Here is a 14,827-nt window from a genome sequence, read left to right on the forward strand (position 1 = left end):
GCTTATGGCCAGCCTTCTCATTTTGTAGGAGTGGAAATAGGCTCAGAGAGGTATAGGAACTTGCCTAAGACCTCACAACTAATCCATGGCAGAGCCAGAACTTAGGTTAGCAATCTTTCAGTTGTGCCATACAGCTGTCCCTGTGTCACCCAGACACAATTCTGCATTAGTTTTTACTTTGTGTGGCCCTTATCGGCTCTATGTGCTTCCTTGAAAGGAGAGGCTAGGTCATTCTTTATTTTTTTATTATTATCTTTTTAAAAAATTTTATTTCAGAGGGAAGGTGGGAGAAAGAGAGACAGAGTGAGAGCACAAGAGCAGGGAGAGGGAGAAGCAGACTCCCTGCCGAGCAGGAGCCTGACGTAGGGCTTGATCCCAGGACCCTGATACCACGACCTGAGCCAAAGTTAGACACTTAACCAATGGAGCCACCCAGGTGCCCCAAAGCTGGGTCAGTCTCCTCATAGTTTCTCCCTACTTCTCACTGCCTCCGTGTCTGGTAAACAAAGGAACCACACCATCTGTGTGGGCAGAGCCATCTCAGGAGACCTTTGTGGCACTAGGCCCAGAGGCTCCACACATTCAGATCCGTGTAGCTCCTCCATGCACTGGGATGAATTTCTGCTGTCGACAGAGATCTGGGAGATCCCCCCTCCATATACTGCTTTATCCCCATTCATGTAATGGTGGACATGCCAGCGATGTGTTCCCGGAAGCTTTGGGAAGCCAGGCTTGGCTTGTGAATGGCTGTGCTGGCACTCTCTATGCAGCCGGGGTCTAAGCTGGCTATTGAGAGCATCTTTTCTGAAGCAGGGTGGCTGATCTCAGCAGTGACAAAGCACCACGGGGCATTTGCACTGCTGAGCTCACCCTGCTTCTTGCCTCAGCCACTGTGAATGTCCATGGGCTTTCTCTTCTCTTCGCTGAACAGCTCACCCAGTTACCCTACATGGTTAGAATTTTATCTTGGTCATCTCAGTTCCTGGGCTGTTTTCATCTAGAGTCCAGGCAACAAATAGCAGAGTTGGAGGACCAGGAGCTGGGGAGGGTGGGGGGTGGGGGGGCGCGCGTGTAGGAGCTCTATTTGTATATGAGAAGGCTCAATGCTTGTGTGACAGAAGAAGACATGCAAGAGAAAGGAAAGGACAGGGAGGGAGAAGTGTTTCCAGGCCAGGGGTTGGGAAGAGGAGGGAGGAGGAGAGGAGTCAACTTGAAGGAATAGTTTCTGTCTGTCTGAGGGATGCAAACAGTAGAGAGGGGGGAGGAGTTTTAAGGATGGTTCCTGGTGCAGTAAGACTTTCTTTCTCTCCTGTTGGCGTTCAATAAGAGATGCAATAACATTTTGAATTTTTGTTATGTTTACACTGGACTGTTGACTGTCATAGCCAGCAAGTCACCAAGACTGGGCTACATGGAGACCAGGTTATACTGACATGCCTCTGGTGTGTTCTGTCTGGGGACAGAGGCTGACTGTGAGGCAGGAGAGTGGGAGAGGCAGAGTCTAGAGTGTGGGTGACCCAGGGGAAGTGGCTGGTGGTGAGGTGTAGCATGCCAGAGTCAGCATTCAGGTTACGTTCTCTTCTCTGAACAACTTCTAGATCATTTTCCTGCACTAAAAATAAAGAAATATGCCGAGTTCTCAGATTCAGTGCTTAATCACTTTGGACCCTGTTTGCAAGGAAAAAAAAAAAAAGGCAAGACCATTTGGATATAGTGGGGAGCGATGCAGCGATTCATTGAGATTGTATTTTTTCCACAGAGAGGAAATTTGCCCTAAGAAAAAGCAAAAGGTTGAGTTTCTTGGCTATGTTTTACTGACAGAACTCTTCTTAGAGAAGGATATTTAAATTTTTGTCCTCCAAGAAATTGCTCTCTTGAAATGTTTTGAGGTGGAGATGGCTTAGCACACAGGGTTTTTAAATCAAGGGAAGGAGCAGGGCCTAGTGTAGATAGAGTTCTTTCTTCTGTCAGCGTGCCGCTAGGGATCCAGCTGATGTGTGTGCTCTGCCCGTCCTGCACACACATCCGGTCAGAGGACTCCTGACCGCTCCTAAAGGCCCCGGAGGGAATGGGCTTTTGGACCGAGTAGGTCTGTGTGTGAAGGGTCTCTCTCTCCCCTTTCTGGGCTCTGAGGCAGGATAAAGGCTTCTGGAGAAGAGCCTCAAGCCTTGGCCTGATGTTGAGAAAGTTCAGGCATGCAGAGGTGCTTTTGGGAACCAGGCAAGGGCAGAAAGAGGACCTGCTCTGATTCCTCTCACGGTGCCGGTGGGAGTGCTCAGCTGCATAGTTTTTGTTTTTGTTTTAGCTCAACTGCTGAGCTATTGGGCACCTTGAAATTATCTCTCTACATTTTCTGATCCTCTTAAGGGGCCTTATGGGAGAGCAGGAAGTGTCAGCTGCCTTCTGGTGTTTGAAGCAATGTCCAGGGCAGACGGTCATTTCCTACCTAGCTTTGAAAGCTGTCAGGAAGGCAGCACTCTGCCGGGGAAAGGCCCTGCACGGTTCCTGGCCTGTCCGTGGGCAGCACCTGCCTCGGCCAGCCTGGCCCAGATCCCTGCGGGAAATCTCCGGGTGGCTCTGATGATGTCGGTCACAGTTCTGAGCCGTGTGTTTCTCAGAGGGACTCCTAGCCCGCGGGCATCAGAATGTTCCATGGTTCTTGTAAGTAATGCACATGCCAAGTGGACTGAGTTGGGGTCTCTGGGGGATGGGACCTTCCAGGTGATTCCTTCGTACCCTCGGGGTGGAGGACCACTGTGCCTTCTGCAGCCATTGTGTAGAAGTGGGTGTTATGGTTGATAAATTTGATGCCAGGAGATCCTGGGTCCAGATTTTAGGGCCTTAAGGAAGTCGGAGAAGAGAGGGAAGTGTGCAGGTGTTGAGTACCTGCTGTTGGGCGATGACATGTGTTTTTTATTTACACTCAGCCCAGTGCATTGGGTGTTCTGATGCCGGGTACATGGGAGGAAACAGTGTCAGATTCGTAACTTGCTTAGGATGGTGCAGTTCAGTTGGTAGGTGGAGACCGGGGCTTGACCAAAGTCTTCATTGATTTTTCCATTATGGCTGGGATCCCCATGCTGGAATGTGGAGTGTCTCCTCGAGCATGGCTGTGAAATAGAAGTATGATATGATCCACACATGTTAAGATTTTCTAGAAGCCACACTGAAAATGTAAAAAGCAAGTGAAATTAATTTTAACTACATATTTTCTTTAACCTAGTATATCTATAATATTTCAGTATTTAGATTTTTTTTTTTATTTGACTGACAGAGATCACAAGTAGGCAGAGAGGCAGAGAGAGAGAGAGGAGGAAACAGGCCCCCTGCTGAGCAGAGAGCCGGATGCGGGGCTCGATCCCAGGACCCCGAGATCATGACCTGAGCTGAAGGCAGAGGCTTTAACCCACTGAGCCACCCAGACGCCCCAATATTTCAGTATTTAATCAGTATAAAAAATGTCAATTAGATATTTTACATTCCTTATTTCCATGCCAAGTCTTCAAAATCCAGTGTGTATGTCACCTTCACAGAACCTCTCAAGTCCCACCAGCCACATTTCAAGGGCTTGGTGGCCATGTGTGACTATTGACCACCTTACTGGACAGCCTAGCTCTGGCATCTCTGGACTGGAGAGGTGTGTCCTGCCCTGCTGCCCAGGGTAGCCAGGGGTTTCTAAATTACTGGTTTATAAAGGCCACACGATGAATCAAGGCTGGGTGGTCTGCATGAGTATCCCTGGAAGAGGGGGGTATTATAAGTCCTCCACTAGGGTCCCAGGTGATTCTTCTGTGTAACCTGATTGGAAACAACTGCACTCAGAGCAGTCACTGAGCCATTTCCCTGGGTTCTGTGGCGTTGCCCCACCCCCTTTTCAGGGACACTTGCATTCCAAGCACGTTCTCTGGGGGTGGGGTGGTGGTGTGATGGGAAAGGTGGGGGAATGTATGCCCCGAGGGCCCTTTTCCTCCCTTACTAAATAGAACTTCAGTTTCAATGGAAAAAAAGGACTGCTTATTTATCTGGATGTGATCTTGCATAAGGGGTGGGACCTTCCCTCTCTCCGTGGCTGAGAGCGGAATCCTGTGTTCTCAGGAAAGGTAAGATGAAAAGAATAAAAATATTTAGGGGAGAATGGGATACCGTGTATACTTAAGCTGTGTTCCTTTCCAGTGGTTTGGTTTTAAAATTTATTTGCTGACTTAGTGGAAGAAATCTGGTCCTGAAGAGTTACAGTCCGGGGGTCCAAACCTCAGATGCCTCCAGGGTCCAGCAGGTGACGGGGAACGAAGGGCAGGAGATTCCAGCTCCAATCCTAGGAATGTTCTTCACCTCCACAAAGATTGTGGTCTCCTTTTTTTCTGGAAATACAGGACCCTCTGGGTCTGTCATTTTCTTACCATTGAGAGAGAACCATTTCTCTAAGCGAACATTCAGTGTAAGTAAGCATTGTGATAAATGGCAGTGACACTCACTTGGTGTTTAGGGAGCTGGATCTGCGAGCCATACCCCTCTAAGGGGGAGTAGCTAGCACCCAGCCCCATCCACTGCTGTCGCTGAGGCCCAGCGTTACCAGAGCTTGTTATTTTAAGGAGAAGCCACACATCTAGAATATGTAAAATGTAATAGCGTGGCCTTTTTTTTTTTTTTTTTAATTAAGAAATACAATTGAGGGGTGACTGGATGGCTCAGTCGGTTAAGCATCTGCCGTTGGCTCAGGTCATGTTCCCAGGGTCCTGGGATCGAGCCCTGCGTCCGGCTTCCTACTCAGCAGAGAGCCTGCTTCTCCCTCTGCCTGCTGCTCCCCTTGCTTGTGCTCTCTCGCTCTCTCTGACAAATAAATAAAATCTTAAAAAAAAAAAAAAAGTACAATTGAATCTTGAACAACACAGATTTGAACTACGTGGGCTCACTTAACCCAGATTTATTTACAGTACTATAAATGTATTTTTAATTCCTTAACAATCTTCTTAAAATTTTCTTTTCTCTAGCTTTACATATAACATAAAATATGTGTTAATTGGTTATGTTCTGGTCAACAAGGAGGCTATCAGTAGTTAAGTTTTGGGGTAGCCAAAAACTACACGTGAATTTTTGACTGAGCAGGAGGTAGGTGCCCCTAACCCCTGTGTTAATCAAGGGTCAACTGTAGTTACAGATTCACAGGAAGTTGTTAAAAAAAAAAAAAAAAGTCCAGGGATTCCTATATGTCCTTCTCCCAGCTTTGGCCAGTGGTAACCCCTTACATAATTACAGTACAGAATCAAAGCCCGGAAGCGGATACTGTTGCCGTCCGCACTCCTCACATGATTTCACTAGTTCAGCGTATATAGGCGCGCATTTGTGTGTGGGCACGCATGTGTATGCTCTGTGGAAGTTTATCAAGGGCAGATTTGTGTAGCCACCTCTACAGAGAAAGTGTCTGGCTTTTCAGCTCTGTAGATGCATCAAAAATTCTTTCAGTCTAAAGCACATGCCAGAGGCCTGGTGTGGCCTTGCCGAGCCTCCAGTTTTCAACCTCTGTTCTAGTCTTGCCCTTTCTCTCTCTTTTAATTCACATACAATTTGTGTAACAGAATTCACTCCTTTAACCCTTTTAAGGTATTTCATTTAATGTTTTTTTAGTAGAGTCACCATGTTGTACAACTGTTACCACTACCTAATCCAGAACATTTTCATCACCACCCAAAGAAATCTGTACCGGTTAGCATTCGCTCCGTCCCTCCCTCCCCTTAGTCCCTGGCAACCACGTATCTCCATTCTGCCTCTGTGGACTTCTCTCTTCTGGACATTTCGTACCAATGGAATCCTGCTACTCTGTGTCCTGGTCTTCTGTGTCCGACTAGCCCTTTCATTTTACAGAGAATGAGGTGTGGAGCCAGAGGGGAAAGTGAGGTACCCACTAGTATACTGCTCGTGAGTGGCCAAGACGGGACTTGAACCTAGAACCAATACCTTTCTGCCTCTCACCATTCAGCTGTTTGTTTTGATAATATGGGGATAAAACTACTTGCTTTTAATAAACGTGCTAACAACAGAATGTCTTCTATTACTTGTGCTGAGTGATAAGGTTCTTCCAGGGGTCACTGTGGAAATGAAAACTGTCAAAGAGAAAATAAGATAATTCAGTTGGGTACGCTTTTACTGGATACTTGTTGTGTACTGGGTTCAGGACCAACGGGGCTGAGTTAGATGGGATCCTAACCATCAAGGCATAGTCCATTGAGGGAAACAAAAGAAAGAATTTCAGGATATTAGGGTAAATATCATGACTTTGGGGTAGAGGGGAAGGGCACAGGGCCAAAGCTGGAAGGGCTTTGAGAGATGAGAGGAAGCTGGCAGGTACTGAGGCAGCAGGAGAGGCCCCAATAAAGGTTTCAACTTTAGGAATGGTAGGTGCACACATCTGAGCTGTGAGTTGATTAGTGGTGATGGGAATGGAAATGGGGGACTGGGATATTGGCGATACAGCGGGAAGTGTGGGCTTGGGTCAGAGTCCTGCAGGTCAGCTACCCCTGTGGATGTCTGAATTTTGCAAGCTCAGGATGGCTGAATGGAAGCAGAGTAGGAAAAGCCAAATACGGGAATTGAGTCTCCAGGGGGAGTATCCAAGTCCAAATAGCTGAAGTAGGGAGTGTGATAGGCAGTGGTAGAACCAGTATCTAAGGATCAACAAGACTAAGAAGAATCAAGGCAATGGAAGCCAGGAGACTATTCCAGAAAGCTGTGCCATGAGGAAGTCATGCTATAGGACATGTTCGGAGGGCTCTCAGCTCTGTTTCCAATGACTTGCCTCCACCTCCTCCTCGATCACCTGCTTAGCAGTGACTTACTGAGCCCTTGCTTTGTGCCGGGAACTGTTAATGGTGCTGGGTTTGCAGCAGTGAACAAGTCAGGCAATATTCCTGCTGCCTGGAGGGAAGCATGGATAAGTAAGGTAGTTACAGATTGTGATAGTCCTACTGAGAAAGTAGCCTTTGCTGGTGGGTCTAAGATTAGGCAGTCAGGGCTGGCCTAAGTCAAGAGGTGATATTGGATCTGAGTTCCCCATGGTGAGAACAGCTCAGCCATGGCAAGAGACAGGCAAGGAGCTTCACAGGCAGAGAGAACTGCAAATGCAGAGACCCTAGCGAGAAAGAGCCTCTGGCCATCTGCAGGAGAGTACTCTGGGCTTTGTTGAGACTTTCTTGGGGTGGGGGTGTGTGTGCCCAAATCAGAACAGGTATTTTGTGGAGGTATCCTGTCTCAGGAGTGGAGGGGGAGCTGGGAAGAATCTTTGTGGGGAAGAAAACCATATCCCAGTGGAAGAAAAGTATGAAGTCACTCATACTTAAATGATTCATATAAAGTAGGCGTGCTTTTTTTTTTTTTAAAGGGGAGCTAAAAATTATTTTGCTATTTTTCAACTAATTTGATTCTATTTTATGAGCTTTGTGTCGTTCACAGAACTTGGAACTTAGTGCTTCATTCTGCTTCCTACTGAATCTGAAGAAGGTGGGAAGGCTTTAAAAAGTTCCTCCAGACTCACATTTCTCTGCCAATGGGTATAGAGGGAGGATAGCTGGGCAAGGGGACCAGAGGCGAGACCTGTTTGAGCTACCTTGGCATTGAGCACCTGGGGGTGGTCCTAGTGGGATTTGTTCTGGGAAATAGGGAAGTGCTTTCTGGGCAAAAAAAAAAAGGAGTTGATATTAGAAAATCATCTTAAACAAAATAATACACAGTACACAAAAGAAGATAATTACTTTGATTTGATTCCTTTCCCAAGTTGGTCAGCCTCAAGGCTAGTTGGGGATTTTCTCCAAATCTAGACTAGCTTTCTGAGCAGAGTTCTTCTGAGCCTACTAAATTAGTGGGCTAGTTAGTGGTTGCCTAGATTTCAGAGGCTAGTGACAGGCCTGAGTAGTTGGGGGATGGGTTGGCTCGATCATCCTTCAGCTGGGAGATAAGAAATTTGAGGTATATCTTGAGGGAACCTGGAGGATTGAAGGCACTGTATTGGCATACCGTGATCAGCTGGGCACACGACCAAAGATTCCTTAGAAGGTAAACAATGAAAGAGGTGAGCATGTGTTGGTGCTTCATGCCATGAAGGAGGAGTACATAGTGCTCTGAGGACCTATAACCCTGGAGGCTCCCTTTGGACTAGACCTGTTTGGATGGTCTCGATTGGTAGGATTGGAGGTGGCTAATGTGACTTTCACAACGTCTTGCATTGTTCTGTATTCTTGCGGTAGGGTAGAGAGGAGGATGTAAATGAGAGAGGTAATGGTTCCAGGTGTTTGGTAGTTGATTTCTTTTGGAGGGGTGGGTCAAAGAAATGTCTTGTTTTAGGCAAGAACATAATGGTACGGCAGGAAACAATGCATTGCCTAAAAATTGGTGACCCCCCAAAGGGGCAGATTAGTATCTTGAGCTTTTACTACATTTCTTTTCCCATCTACACTCTTTGAAATTTGCATTATGGCTTAGGTGGAGGACCCTTAGGTTGATGGGGTGTCTAAGAGTGGCCTCCTTCTGGTGAAGGATACTGTGGATTGCTGCTCAGGAAGGCTGACATTGGTCAGCTGCGAGCTTCTCTGGTGCAGGGTTATCTGACGGTCACTTGGTGGCATCTGATGATGATGTCAGGAAAGAGGTCTTTTGGCCCATTCATGGAACCAGTTTACTCCTGTCTGTCATCTTTGTGGCACGCAGCATTTACTTTGCCATTCTTGGCTGGAAATGGCTCAGGCCGTCAGTTAACCACAGAGTGAAAATCTGGAAAGAGAAGCGCTCAGCTGGTGTGGCAGATTTCTAGGCATTGCATTGATTTTCAGTGTCTTGCTCTTTGGTGGGCCGGAAGGACTTGGGGCAGAGTACTTTGTGCCTACGAGCTGTTCCTCGAAGGCCACCTTGGTTGACTGGATGCTCCCAGACTCTTTGCCCTTTGGGGTGAAGCTGCATAGGTGGGAGGGCTCCGATCTGAGACCGGACAACTTCAGTAATTCATCTGGAGGCAGTGGTGCTGGGTCACGCTGTACAGGGACTGAGGCAAGAGGGTCTGCTTTCACCGCCCTGTTGGTGTTCTATGTTTATGTGTTTAGAGTAAAATGAGTTAAGTGATGGTTCTCCTAGTGTGATGTAGGGAGTGGCAAACACTAAGAATGCACAACGGCCCCCAGAGCCCAGAACCTTGCATCCTGCCTGGAGGATGCCGAGTTAGTGACCTTATTAAGGAGATTGTTCTGGAGCTCCTGAAGCCTCTGAGTGAAAGATGCTTTTTTCCAAATGGGTAGGAGTCTGGGCGTCAGAATCACCTGAACAATGCCTGGGCCTCCAAATCAGAGATTGTGATTTAATGAGTCGGAGGCCCAGGCATTTTTTTTTTTTTTTAAATTATGGTGATTCTGTCAGCCAGATTTGGAAGCCTGCCCACCAGTGACAGATCCAGGAACCTCTTCCCACTCTTGAGGTGAATGTTGCCTCCTTGTTTGCTCCTCTTGGCCTCAAACCCCGAGCAACCCCAACTGTGCCCACATAGTTGGTCTTCACTCCTCTTTATGTCCCTTTCCAAAATGTGTCTTTTGGGGTGCTGCCCCGTGGCTTTGCTTCAGCCTACATTGGGGCTGGCGGGTCATCCCTGTGCCATCCCTGAAGAACAGGAGAACCTCACCTGGGGGATTTTGATGAGCAGATATTCTGGGACATTTTTTCGTAGAACTTCCTGTTTGAGGCTTGACTACATAGTAGATCCTGGCCATAGAAATCCAGGCCCTGAGGTAGATCCAGGATGGTCTCATGACTGGCACAGGACAGAAAAAACTATCAGCTGTCTTCTTAGAACCATGATGGAAGTACTAAAAATATGAGAAGTGTCAGTATTTCTACTTCCACGTTTCTTGGGCCCCGCAGACTCTGGGATAGCATTGGTAGCCCTGAGGGAGTTCTAGGCCAGCATTGCCAGGAATCAGTGCTGATATGGTGGCACCCTTGATGTGCACACTTGGCGAGACAAATGTCCAAGAGTGTACATGACCTCTCAGCAGATGTTGGGTCAGGTGGCAGGGGCTTTTTTTTTTTTTTTAAAGATTTATTATTTTAGAAAGAGAGTGTGAGCAAGGTGGAGGGTGCGGGGGAGGAAGGAGAAGAGAGAGAAGGTCAAGCAGACGCCCCACAGAGCATGGAGCCTGCCGTGGGGCTTGATCTCACAATCTCGAGATCATGACCTGAGCTGAAACGAAGAATTGAACACTTAACCGGCTGAGTCAGCCCAGTGGCCCCAGGCGGCAGGGTGACTTTTACCTCGGGCAGGGTGACCTTTACCACCGGCAAGGTGACACGACATGTGGATGAGACCAAATTGGAGGGGCTGTTCAGTCCTTGCTTTTGCCATGTTGCCCCATGGCCTGTAATTCCTACCTTCTCCTCTGTTCTCCCCCTGCCTGCTGCTCCCCTCCGCTCCCTGCTTTAGGATGTCTTCAACGTCTGTCCTTGCTGGGAAGTGTCCGTTCCCCTCGGCTGCACCAGGAGCCCCCGCTCTGTGCTCCTGGAACACCAGCGCCTTCCCAGGTCTTTAGGGTTACCCGTCGTGTTAGAACTCTTTTTGAGTGTTGGATCTTTTACCTGGATGGAGCAGATTAAGGGCAAGGACTGGATCTGGTTCATTTCTGTGTTTCCATCACCTTGAACACTGCCTGGCATGTAATTGGGTTCAGTAAATATCTGCTGAGTGGTCGGTGAATCCATGCATTCTTCGAGGGGCTGATAGAAATAACGCCTACCGAGATCTAGATCTTGTGGTTGAACATTGTTTATTATAGTCTAGTACCTCCGTAGAAGCTTATTTGTAGCCTTGTATTCAAAATGCATATTAAAGAACATTTTTCTAGCATATAAAGAGTATTTCAGACACTTTGGGACATTAACTGAGCACTTTTGAAGGAATAGATGCATGATATTTGAGATTTTTTTTGTACTTAAAGGAGAAACTTTTTTTTTTTTTAAGATTTTATTTATTGGAGAGAGAGAGCACTGGAGAGAGAGAGAGAGAGCAAGCCCAAGTGGGAGGAAGAGGGAGAGGAGAAGCAGGCTCTCCGTTGAGTAGGGAGCCCAATGCAGGGCTTGATCCCAGGACTCTGGGATCATGACCTGAGCCTATGGCAGGTGCTTAACCGACTGAGTCACCCAGGCACCCAAGGATCAACATTCTTGAGCATGTCACATTAGTAAATGAACCCTTAGGGAACCTGTTGGAATTTACCTTCATTTGTCAAAGAATAGAAGAGTATGGCAAGCCTTTCAGTAGAGTGGCTTGGGTACTTCAACTCTATTTCCATGATTTTAATATTAGTTTTGAAAGACCCATACATACACACCTGTGTATATAAAATATTTTTTTGTTTTACAATATAAGATTACCATGTGGTGGGGCAGAGTGGAAGAGTCCTGGATTGACAGTCAAGAGACCTAGGTTCTAGAATTAGCTCTGCTTCTAACTGTGGGAGTAGGCAAGTCAGTTTCCTGCTTATACTTTTATAACATGGACGTGTTGTACTTGTTCAGAGATTTCACATGCCTGCCAGAGTGGGGTTACTAACTAAAGTTGCTGATGTGCTGTACCATTTCTTTTTTTTTTCCTTTTGGAACTCTGCCCCTTTTTCTTTTATGTTCCCACTTTTGTTAGGTAGAGAGAATTATTTCTGTAACACACACACACACACACACACACACCACCAAAAAACCCAACAATACAAGGGCAATGATAACTAGCTCTCTCTATGGTGAGACATTAGGGAGTGGTAGGGACTGTGGCATTCTGGAATAGCCAAGCCTGCCTATGAAGGGCAGCTACTTAGCACAGCTGATCATTTTTAGACATATGTGTGGGCCATGTTGACTGATTTTGTTGTTGTTTTAAGAGAACTTACAAGTCTGGGTTTTTATGTGACCTCTCTGATTTTTTAAAGTTTTGGCTCAAATTTTCTAAACCTATCCTGCAGATCGATTGTAATACTGCTATAGGCTAGATGTAACTCACTGGGCTTTCAGTTTGTGATCCCTGTTATAGATGATCTCTGAAGCTTCTTTCTGACCAAGGTCCACTGATTCTAATGGGGACCATTTTAGCTGGTGAACTAAAGATTCTTATTCTAGTTGGGGAAGTCAGGGTGAGAAGGGAGTGGGGCTGGAAGAGGAGGATGGGGGCTGCAGCCTAAACAGGCTGCCTGCCAATTGGCGTTTTGGCTGGCCTCCTTGGGGAGAAGCCGCAGAGTGCCTGATTCACACCACATGTTTTGTATGTTTGTCATTGCAGGAGCTGGCATTGGTTGGAAGAGTTTGTGGAACCTTCTCTCTGCCCAGAGCTCAGGACCAATGCATCCCACCACCTTAAACCACTGGTAAATACGTGTTTTGGTTTTTTTCTTTAGCTTTTCTTTTCTTTCCTTCCTTCCTTCCTTCCTTCCTTCCTGTATGATAGAGGGCGAGTACAAGCGTGTGCAGAAGCAGGGGAGGGGCAGAGGGAGAGGGAGCAAAAAATCTTAAGCATACTCCACGTGTAGTGTGGAGCCTGACACGGGGCTCGGTCGCATGACCCTGAGATCACGACCTGAGCGGAAATCAAGAGTTGGATATTTAACTGACTGAGCCCCCCCAGGCGCCTCTGTTTTATTTCTTCTGCTGTAACAAAGGAAATATTTTTGGTGGAGTGTAGAATGTGATTTTCAGAGAACCACACTGTCCATACTGTTCTGGGAGGAAGAACACTGGGCTGGGCCGAGACATATCTGGGTTCTGGTACTTACTTGGTTCTGCCACTTTTACTGTGGGAGATCAGGTGAATTGTTTGACGTCTCTGGGCCCTGGACAGAGAAATGAATCCTGCCCTGCCAAAAGAGATTATATATCTGATGAGAATGCTTCATACAGAATAAAGTGCTGGACAATATAAAGTAATCCTGTTTAGCTTTCAGATGTAGAGCTGGGTAGTTCTAAGCTCACAGATTAAAATGTGGACACACATATATTGCAAACACGGGTTTTAAATGCCTGTTTTCTGAGTCTTCGAGGGCGGTCCTTCAAGCCCGTCGCCTTGTCCTTTTCTCCCCCTTTCTACCACGGCTGCAGCTGCCTTTTTCTTGAGATGTTGAATTAACTACATTTCCCAATTACCTTCATTTTTATTTGAGATCAGATCATTTCCGTGAACAAATGTTCTTTTTTCTAAAAGAAACTTAATTGCTCATCACAGCGGGTAAGCGTCTTGCTTCTGTGGCAGTGGGAAGGGGCAGAGATCTGTCCTTTACAGCAGTACGTCAGTGCTGAGCCCAGGACACTCTGGGGCACGGTGTCTAGTGATGTTGAAGGTCTCGCGTGAACTCCTTGAGGGGAAGGGCCACCATGAGCCAAGGATGCAGTAGGACCTGTGTGTCTGGATTCCCACCACTCTTTGTTGAGAAGAGCTGTTTGTTTGCTGACTAGCTGGTCAGCTGTCACGTTAAGGACCAGGTGCTCGTATGACCCAGGGAGACAAGTCCCAGCGGCATGGCCATGTGGGGAGTGGCTGAGTGCTGGAGGTTGGTGCAGGAAGGACAGGCAGTTTGGACAGGCAGGCAGGCTGGCCCAGGGTTAGAGTCCCAACTCAGCTGTGGGAGGCTGACCAGACACAGCAGTGTCTAAAGGGACACCATGGACATACACGGTCCCACAACCAGAGTCCCATTTGGTGGGCAAGAAGAGCTCCATGGTGGAGGTCCTCAGAGAAGCAGATGGTCTCAGGTGGGTGGGACACTACCCATTCAAATATATGTTAATGCTTACTGTGTGCCAAGGCGTTGTTGCTGTGAGCGTTGGAGATTCTGAGGTCTAAAGGCAGACTGTGTCACGTGTCTGGAGCTTAGAGTTAAGTAGGGTGGCAAATAATGTGAGCTCCATGAGGGCAAAGATCTTCACTTTCTTGTTCACTGCTATCCCCAGCCCTTAGAAGAGTGCCTCACATGCAAACATGATGGGTGCGCACTAAAAATTATTTTACGAACAAAGTAAATCACTAAATAATAATTTCAGGTAGTAATAAGTGCCATGGGGGAGGGACAAAATGAAGGGCTGGAGGGACTGTTTTTGAAAGAGTGGCCTGAGAAGATTTCTGTGCCTGGGAGAGAGAGGGGGAGAAATTCTGTACAGAGATCAGACTGGAGTCAAGGAATCTTGGCGGATGTGTGGAGGCAGAGGGAACAGCAAGCAGAAAGAAAAGCCTTTGACATCAGCTGAGCTTGGCGTGATGGAGGAACAGGAGGGCAGCCAGTTCGGCTGGCCTTGAGCTGGGAGGTAGGTATGGGAGCAGTGATATGAAATGAGGTCAGTGGCACGTGGGAGCCAGATCTTGGAGGCCATGATAAGAAGAGTGTGATTGGACACCACTGGAGAGTTGGAACAGCAAAGCAGTCATCTTTGTGCTTCACAATTATTTCTCTGGGTCCTGAGTAGAGAATAGATTCTGGGGGCAAGAGTAGAATCAGTGTAACCTGAAGGGGTCCAAGCAGGAGATACGGGCACGACTTGGATTAGGGTGGAGGTTCTAGAATGATGTGAGCTGGTCAAGCTCAGGATATATTTTGAAGGTCATGCGTGCTGGATTGAGTGTGGGCAGAAAGAGTCTAGTGTTTTTGGTTGGGTGAATGATGTTGCTGTTTATTGAGATGAGGAACAGAGAGAGGGATGTGTGGTGGGGGACCCTGAGGGTTCAGTTTGAACATGTTAAATCTAGAGGTGCCCATTTGGTATTCTCCTGAGATCTAGAGTTGGCTGGGCCTGGAGGTGGTATCTTTGGGAGTCATCAGCACGTAGA

General features: G+C 47.2%; 1 protein-coding gene across 1 annotated transcript in view; it reads left to right on the forward strand.

Moving 5' to 3' along the window:
- SORBS1 (sorbin and SH3 domain containing 1) overlaps positions 1 to 14,827 on the forward strand; it is a 224,987-nt gene that overhangs the window by 50,967 nt on the left and 159,193 nt on the right. The window contains exon 2 of the mRNA XM_080822787.1: positions 12,296 to 12,380. The gene's annotated coding sequence lies outside the window, so the exon portion shown is untranslated. The remainder of the gene's footprint in view (positions 1 to 12,295; positions 12,381 to 14,827) is intronic.

The sequence above is a fragment of the Martes martes genome (genome assembly GCF_963455335.1).
Source record: "Martes martes genome assembly, chromosome: 14".
In the NCBI taxonomy this organism is placed as follows: domain Eukaryota; kingdom Metazoa; phylum Chordata; class Mammalia; order Carnivora; family Mustelidae; genus Martes; species Martes martes.